Source organism: Lepidochelys kempii, chromosome 1, assembly GCF_965140265.1.
Source record: "Lepidochelys kempii isolate rLepKem1 chromosome 1, rLepKem1.hap2, whole genome shotgun sequence".
In the NCBI taxonomy this organism is placed as follows: domain Eukaryota; kingdom Metazoa; phylum Chordata; order Testudines; family Cheloniidae; genus Lepidochelys; species Lepidochelys kempii.
In genome coordinates, this window is record NC_133256.1 from 212,707,561 (window position 1) to 212,715,829 (window position 8,269).

General features: G+C 46.0%; 1 protein-coding gene across 2 annotated transcripts in view; it reads left to right on the top strand.

Annotated features, from left to right (window-relative positions):
* YBX3 (Y-box binding protein 3) overlaps positions 1–2,515 on the top strand; it is a 37,019-nt gene extending 34,504 nt beyond the window's left edge. For both annotated transcript variants that reach the window (XM_073312907.1, XM_073312913.1), the window contains one exon: positions 1,949–2,515. The gene's annotated coding sequence lies outside the window, so the exon portion shown is untranslated. The remainder of the gene's footprint in view (positions 1–1,948) is intronic.
* The last annotated feature ends 5,754 nt before the right edge of the window (positions 2,516–8,269 follow it).

Here is an 8,269-nt window from a genome sequence, read left to right on the forward strand (position 1 = left end):
CGGGGGCAGAGCTTGCAGAGGGGGCAGCGCATGGAGCCAGGTGCCACCCACCCCAGGGGCAGCAGGGTGCGCTGGCCCCTTCCGGGAGCAGCGTGGGGCTGGAGCAGACAGGGAGCCTGCCTTAGCGGTAGCCACGCTGCACCGCCAACCAAGAGCCGCTGGAGGTAAGTGCTGCCTGGTGGGAGGCCACACCCCAGCCCTGACCCCCTTCCCAGAGCCCTCACCCCCTCCTGCACCCCAACCCCCTGCCCCAGGCTCAGCCCAGAGCCTCCTCCCACACTGCAAACCCCTCGGCCCCAGCCCAGAGCCCATACCGCCTCCTGAACCCCAACCCCAGCCTGGTGAAAGTGAGTGAGGATGGGGAAGAGCGAGTGACAGAGTGTGCGGGGGATGGAGTGAGTGAGGCAGGGCTTTGGGGAAGGGGCAGGGCCTCGGGGGTGGGGCAGGGCAGATCCTGGGTTGCACTTAAATTCAAAAAGTGATCTTGGGTGTAAAAATGTTGGAGACCACTGCTCTATGGCCTAGTAATTAGCAGGCCACTACCATCTTAATTTCCCCTTTGCACATTGACAGGGCTGTCTGTCTCCATGACAGGCTCACAAAAGTCACCTGACAATATCCTCTCAGACACTGCAGCTGGAGGGAGTTGGGTTTATTTGATGGCAGCCATGGAGCCTTGGGCAGCTGGCGCCACAATTATATTCCATAGCACAGAAATGATTCTCAAATCTTCAGCAGTTCTCTTAGCTGTGTGTGCAGGGTCCACTGCCCCAGTCCCAGAGACATTTCTAGATGGAGGTTTCCTTTTCTTGACACTTGAAGTCCAACCTGTTCCTCCTTATTTTCCATTTTTTTCCCCTCCCTAAAGATTATTTTTCTCTGTTTTTTGGGGTCTGCCCCCATGCTCATATCCAACCCACACTTCATCTAGGACTTTGGTGTGGGCGGAAGACCAGACATTAGGAATAGGGGTGAGGAACATGGCTGCAAGAGAGACTTCATCTCAGAATAGAATGGATCAGGAGCAATCCTGAAGATTTTACTTGGGGCTCAGCCTTGGGGCCAGATGACATCCTGGCATAACTCCATTGATATCAAAGGAATTGCATCAGAGATGGATTAGGGCCCCTGATATTTAAAGGCCTGTGTACCATAATTGCATAACATGAGGCCATGCTTTTTCTTCCCATCCATACAAGGAATATCAAACTGTTTTTATGATTGTATTGGGATACAACTGTGTTAATCACACTGTTCCAGTAAAGTCAGTTTTCCATCAGACAATTTTTAGATGATATGCATATAAGACTCAACAGTATCTTTGTAACTAGGTCATGAGACGTGCAGCTGAGACAAACCTGGGTGAGCTGTGTCCATACAGGAGCATTTTTCATGACACAGCCATGTGTCAATGGTGTTTGTGTCTGTACTTGCTACACTACCTCACTGTGTTTGTCAGTGCATTTTGGGAATGTCTGGTACTGTCGCAGAGCACCTCAGCAGGGGGCAGAGTGCCTGGTGGACATGCACGTAGAGCAACACCAGCAACTTGGAATGCAGTACACTGCAGGATGACCACGTCCTCAAAGTTCTTGGAGGACGGTGGACCAACTGGTTATACAAGCATTGTTGGGAAGTGGGGGTCCGTCTACACTGCAAAATAAGTGAAATTTAACTGGTTACAAGTAGACAATCATGTTCCAGACAAGGTCACTGAGAAGGGAAGCACACTGTGACTGGTCACAGCTACTAGCCATGTTGTACAAGGATAAAAGCTGTTCTTAGAGCCAATAGTCTTACAGGTTTATTGTTTTATACCACATTCCTTGCTGTTGTAGCTACAAACTTGGTTAAAAGTTAGTGGAGACAAGGCCTAGGAGTTAATGGAGGGGGGATATTTGAAGAATTAAATAAAGAAATCACTTGTTCGATTTGACCTTTCCTACAGGTGTCCTAAAGTGTAATTACAAAAATAACACCAAAGAAAGATCCAAGCAATAAAATGAAAACAAGTGATGAAAACAATGAAGATTTGAAACATCGGAACTTAAGAGAAATAAAAAATATACCAGCAGCCGAGATCCAGGGAACGCCTGCAACAGACGCATAGAGAGAGAGAGAGAGAATGAGAGTCAGAGCGACCTCCCCAGCTTCCACGGCAACTGCGGGGATTTTTAAAATGTCACCATTTCGCTATTATATATATATATTTTTTTCCCCTCCAGTTTTTCTTTTGGTACCAAACTAAGAAAAGAGAAGGTGGGGGGGAAAACCCCAACCAAAGAAATGAAATTTTAAGTCAAAAGCTTTTTTACTGGACGCTGGTGCTAAAACCTCCCAGGTGTGATGAGGGATTTTTTTTTTTTTGTTTTTTGTGCCAGTCCTGCTTAATTTCAGGACACGGGGAGGAGAAATTTCTGCTTTCCTTTGTAAGATCTATAAGAAAATGTGCAGTGTGGGTGACGTTCCTCACAAATAAAAGTGATTTAACTACCAAAAAACAAAACAAATGAAAGGTAGAAGTGTCTCTTCCATGATTACTTTTAAAACAGCTGAACTACTATATTTTGATCTTTCAGCACTTAGATAACAAAATGATAGCTGCTGTTATGAATACACTTGATTTGTTTATAGTGCCCAAAAGCATGCTGGACACTACAGAAAAATTCAGACATGCTTGTGTTGTGTCAACTTTGTGCCAACACAGCCAGTGTACGGTGGTCACAAAGCACCTGTAATATCCCCTCTCTGAGACTACCCTCCTGCTTTTGCAACCAGTGTAACCAAACTGTGTGTCCCCTTCTCTGAATGATTGCACATTCCACCATTGTGTGTATATGCCCCACCTGCAGTTGTCAGAAATTTTTTTCCCTCAGTGGTATCCATCAGGGCAGTTTGAGTGCCCTCTTCTGCATGCCACTGTATGCTGGTATAAAGGGGTCCAGGCTTCCCAAAGCCGCCTCAGTTGCTTCTTACTGCCCGTGACAGTCATTGGAATTGCTTGACGTGCCTTAGTAAATGCTCTGTGTATTTTTCTTGAAAATTTATAATAATTTTCTGGTTTTATAGTAGATAGGATTAGTTTCTTTTTTGGTCCCTGGTTTGGGATTTCCATTTCTCTGTGCCAAGGGATGCTTCAGTCACCAGACTTCAACCTTGTATCTCTTGTGTTAGGCCAATGCCTGTGTGCAACGCACACTCAAGCTGCTTAAAGTGTTTAGGGGAAGCTCATATTCTGGATCGTTACCTCAAGTCAAGGGAAAAGGCTGTTCTCACAATGGTCTTTCTGCACAGATGTATCCAGATAGACCTATTTGCGACCAAAACCAACAGGAAAGGCCATCATTGTTGCTTCCTAGAAGGTCACAGTCCCAGCTCCTTGAGGCTTTCCTTCTACTCTGATCAGACAAACTCGGCTACACTTTTTCCCTGATCCCACTCCTACACAGAGTGTTAGTATAACCCGAGAGCATGGTCCCATCTGATCTTTACTAATAGCCCCAGCAGCACTAATTCTCCACTCTACTGCATCTGCCAATGGAGGTTCCAATTTTGCTTCCATTGGACCTAGACTTAATCTCTTAAAATCACAGTCAGCTGCTCCATCTGAAACTGAAGGGGCTTCATTTAACAGCTTGGAAACTCCATGGGTAAATCCTAAGGAGGAGTCTTGCTCAGAAAAAGTTTGCAGTGTCTTTTTAAATAGTAGAGAGCCCTCCACCAGGTCTACTTACATGTCAAAGTGGAAACATTTTTCCCTCTGGTCTCGTTAATCTGGAGTTTCACCAGTGCAGTCCTCAATCTTCCATAGCCTGGACTATTACACCTAAAACAGCAATGGTTGGCAGTTATTGCTTTCAAGATCCACTTGGCAGCTGTATCAGCTTTCCATCCTCATGGACAACTGTTTATGTATTTTTCTAACTATGAAAGTCAGATTTTTGAAGGGCCTGGAAAAGTTGTACCTTTAGCTAAGGCACGGGTGGGCAAACTATGGCCCGCGGTCCGGATCTAGCCCCTCAGGGCTTTGGATCCGGCCTGCGGGATTGCCCTCCGTTGGGCTGTGGGCCCCATGCCACTCTCAGAAGCAGCCAGCACCACATCCCTGCTGCCCCTGGGCGGGTGGGGCAGAGTGCTCTGTGCATTGCCCTTGCCTCCAGGCACTGCTCCCCGCAGCTCCCATTGGCTGGGAATGGGGAACCGCTGCTAATGGGAGCTTCACGGGAGGTACCTGGAGGCATGGCAAGGGCAGCATGCGGAGCCCCCCCCTGCACCCCAATCCCCTGCCACATCCCTCCTGCACCCAAGCTCCCTGCCCTGAGCCCCCTCCCACAGTCCACACCCCTGACCTAAGCTCCTTCCTGCACTCTGGACCCCTCCTGCACCCCAACCCCCTGCCCCAGCCCTGCATACAATTTCCCCACCCAGATGTGGCCCTTGGGCCGAAAAGTTTGCCCATCCCTGAGCTAAGGGAACCTGTCTCCCCTCCTCTCCCCCTGGGACTTGATCTTAGTTTAGTCAAGGTTCCTGGGGCCTCCATTTTGAACCTCTAGCAACATGTTCCTTGCTTTATCTATCACTAAAGGTGGCTTTCTTAGTAGCCATCACTTTGGCCAGGAGAGTTGCTGAGTTGCATGCTCTGACATCCACACCACCTTAAGGATAAAATACATTTGTGCTGTCATCTGAGATTCCATTCTAATGTATCTAATTTTCATATTAACCACTTGATTTACTGACCTACATTTTACCCAAAACCACATGCCAGTAGAGAGGCGCAAACTAACACACCCTAGATGTTAGAAAAGCTTTGGCATTCTATGTAGACAGGACTAAACCGGTCCATTTGTCAATCCAACTATTTGTGGTAACTGCAAACCATGAGAGTGGAATGGACATGTGAAATACATCTTGAACAACACTGGCTACATAACATTAGTAACCATTTTTTACCACAGGAGCCCCTGGTTCAAGGGGCATGCTGTGAATGGGAGGGGGAAACCAGGATACCTATTCCATCAGGCTTTGGCATTAAGGCCTAAATTTACAAGCTCGCTGTCACTTGGGAGAGGGTCTTACAACTGCAAAGGTCCCTGAAACAAGCCTCCATTCCAGAGCAGCAAGATAGGTTCTGTTAGCCCCACAGGATCTCTTTATTTGAAATCAGTATAAGATTCCTGACTGTAATGGCTTGGGACAGAAAAGTTCTCATTCTCGTGTGGGTTGGTGGTTGAACTTTATTTAGCACCTCCACCCAGCATGTGCTGATCCTGCTGCTAATGTTCTCAAAAGAGCTGCCTGATCACTGTCTGCCTGCAGCCAAGCTCAGCCACATTCCCACCCAGTGCCCGTCCTGATTGCCTGACTCCTCTCTTGCAACTGCCATGACTCCACTCCTAGCAGCCAGGCTCCTCCAGAATGTTGAATACTCCTTGAACCACTCCATCCCTCTAACTGTACCACTTTACAGTTTCCTGGCTGTTTTAGCTGGCAAGTGCTCCACCTACTCCACCCTCTGTCCCTCTTTACATATTAGACTCATAGACTTTAAGGTCAGAAGGGACCATCATGATCGTCTAGTCTGACCTGCACAACACAGGCCACAGAATCTCACCCACCCACTCCTGTAATAAACCCCTAACCTATGTCTGAGCTATTGAAGTCCTCAAATCATGGTTTAAAGACTGCAAGGTGCAGAGAATCCTCCAGCAAGTGCCCCATGCTACAGAGGAAGGCGAAAAACCTCCAGGGCCTCTGCCAATCTGCCCTGGAGGAAAATTCCTTCCCAACCACAGATATGGCGATCAGCTGAACCCTGAGCACGTGGGCAAGACTCACCAGCCAGACACCTAGGAAAGAATTCTCTGTAGTAACTCAGATCCCACCCCATCTAACATCCCATCACAGGCCAGTGGGCATATTTACTGCTAATAAACATCAATTAATTGCCAAAATTAGGCTATCCCATCATACCGTCCCCTCCACAAACTTATCAAGCTTAGTCTTGAAGCCAGGTATGTCTTTTGCCCCCACTGCTCCCCTTGGAAGGCTGTTCCAGAACTTCACTCCTCTGATGGTTAGAAACCTTCGTCTAATTTCAAGTCTAAACTTTCTGATGGCCAGTTTATATCCATTTGTTCCTGTGTCCACATTGGTACTGAGCTTAAATAATTCCTCTCCCTCCCTGGTATTTATTCCTTTGATATATTTCTAGAGAGCAATCATATTTCCCCTCAGCCTTCTTTTGGTTAGGCAAATTATTAAACTGTTTGTCTGCTTCCATGTGCTTCCTTTTGCTAGCTGCAAATCTTACCATTTCCCTTCTATAGAATGCTGTAAATAGAGAAGGGGTTAAAGGGTTAAAGTCTTACCTATGCCATCTGCACATCTATGTGATTAAGCAGCACGGAGTATTGTGGGGGGTGGTTGTCTATGTCTCCTCTTCTGGTTTCCTTGCTGTTACTGGGGCCCTGTATTGTGCAGGTAGCTTAATAATTAAAAATCACATCAAGTTCTGTGGGGACCCACTTCTTTGGTTTACCCACCTCCCAGCACACATTTGCAGTACAGTAAGATGCAGGGTGTCAGATGGGAAAGCTGAGATCCAAGGCATCTTGTTTCCAGCTGCAGTGCAGGTAAGTTAATGGTATTCTATATTTTCTCTGCCCCACTTGCTCCTTCTGTCACTTCCTGTGTGTGTGAATGTGATGGAATCTAAATTGGAACTGAAAAGCCAGCTGCCCTCTGCTGATTGCAATGGAAATTCCCTGTTCACTTTTGGGATTTATTATTAAGTCTCATGTTGAAACACCCTAAAAAGGAAAACTGCAGGCTCAGTGCAGGGAAGCGCTGGAACTCTTGTTTCATCCTTCTGATGAATCTCCTTCCTTAGAAGTTTTTAAGGTCAGGCTTGACAAAGCCCTGGCTGGGATGATTTAATTGGGGATTGGTCCTGCTTTGAGCAGGGGGTTGGACTAGATGACCTCCTGAGGTCCCTTCCAACCCTGATATTCTATGATTCTATGATAGTTTTCCCAGTTTACCGCAGTCCTGACCTGTAGCACTTAATGCTGTTCAATTATATTAGAATCCCTCGCTCTGTCAGTGCTCCCACATACTGACCTGCAGAGCCTCATGCCACTTACCTCTGGGGGAAAATGCACCTTAATCTTTGACCTGTATACATCATCATGGCACCGCTGCCTGTGGGCTGCATTTTAGGGCTGTCGATTAATCACAGTTAACTCACGCGATTAACTCAAAAAAATCATGATTAAAATTAATCGCTATTAATTTCAGTTTTAATCGCACTGCTAAACAAGAGACTACCAATTGCAATTTATTAAATATTTTGGATGTTTTTCTGCATTTTCATACATATCTTGTATTTTGTGTTGTAATTGAAGTCAAAGTGTATATTTTGATTACAAATATTTGCACTGTAAAAATGATAGAAGAAATAGTATTTACCAATTCACCTTATACAAATACTGTAGTGCAATCTTTGTCCTGAAACTTGAACTTACAAATGTAGATTTTTTTTGTTACGTGCACTCAAAAACAAAACAATGTAAAACTTCAGAGCCTACAAGTCCACTCAATCCTATTTCTTCAGCCAATTGCAAAGACAAACAAGTTTGTTTACATTTGCAGGAGATAATGCTGCCCTCTTCTTATTTACAATATCACCAGAAAGTGAGAACAGGCATTTGCATGGCACTTTTGTAGCCAGCATTGCCAGGTATTTACGTGCCAGATATGCTAAACATTCGTAGGCCCCTTCATGCTTCGGCCACCATTCCAGAGGACGTGCTTCCATGCTGATGAGGCTCATTAAAAAAATAATGGGTTAATTAAAGTTGTGACTGAACTCCTTGTGGGAGAATTATACGTCCCCTGCTCTGTTTTACCCGCGTTCTGCCATAGATTTCATGTTATAGCAGTCTCGGATGATGACCCAGCACACACTGTTGTTCGTTTTAAGAACACTTTCACTGCAGATTTGACAAAACGCAAAGAAGGTACCAATGTGAGATTTGTAAGGACCGCTACAGCACTTGACCCGAGGTTTAAGAATCTGAAGTGCCTTCCCAAATCTGAGAGGGAGGAGGTGTGGAGCATGCTTTCAGAAGTCTTAAAAGAGCAACACTCTGCTGTGGATACTACAGAATCTAAACACCAAAAAAGAAAATCAACCTTCTGCTGGTGCCCGCTAACTGTGGGGGGAGGGAAGAGGGATTGTTCAGTGGTTTGAGCATTGGCCTGCTAA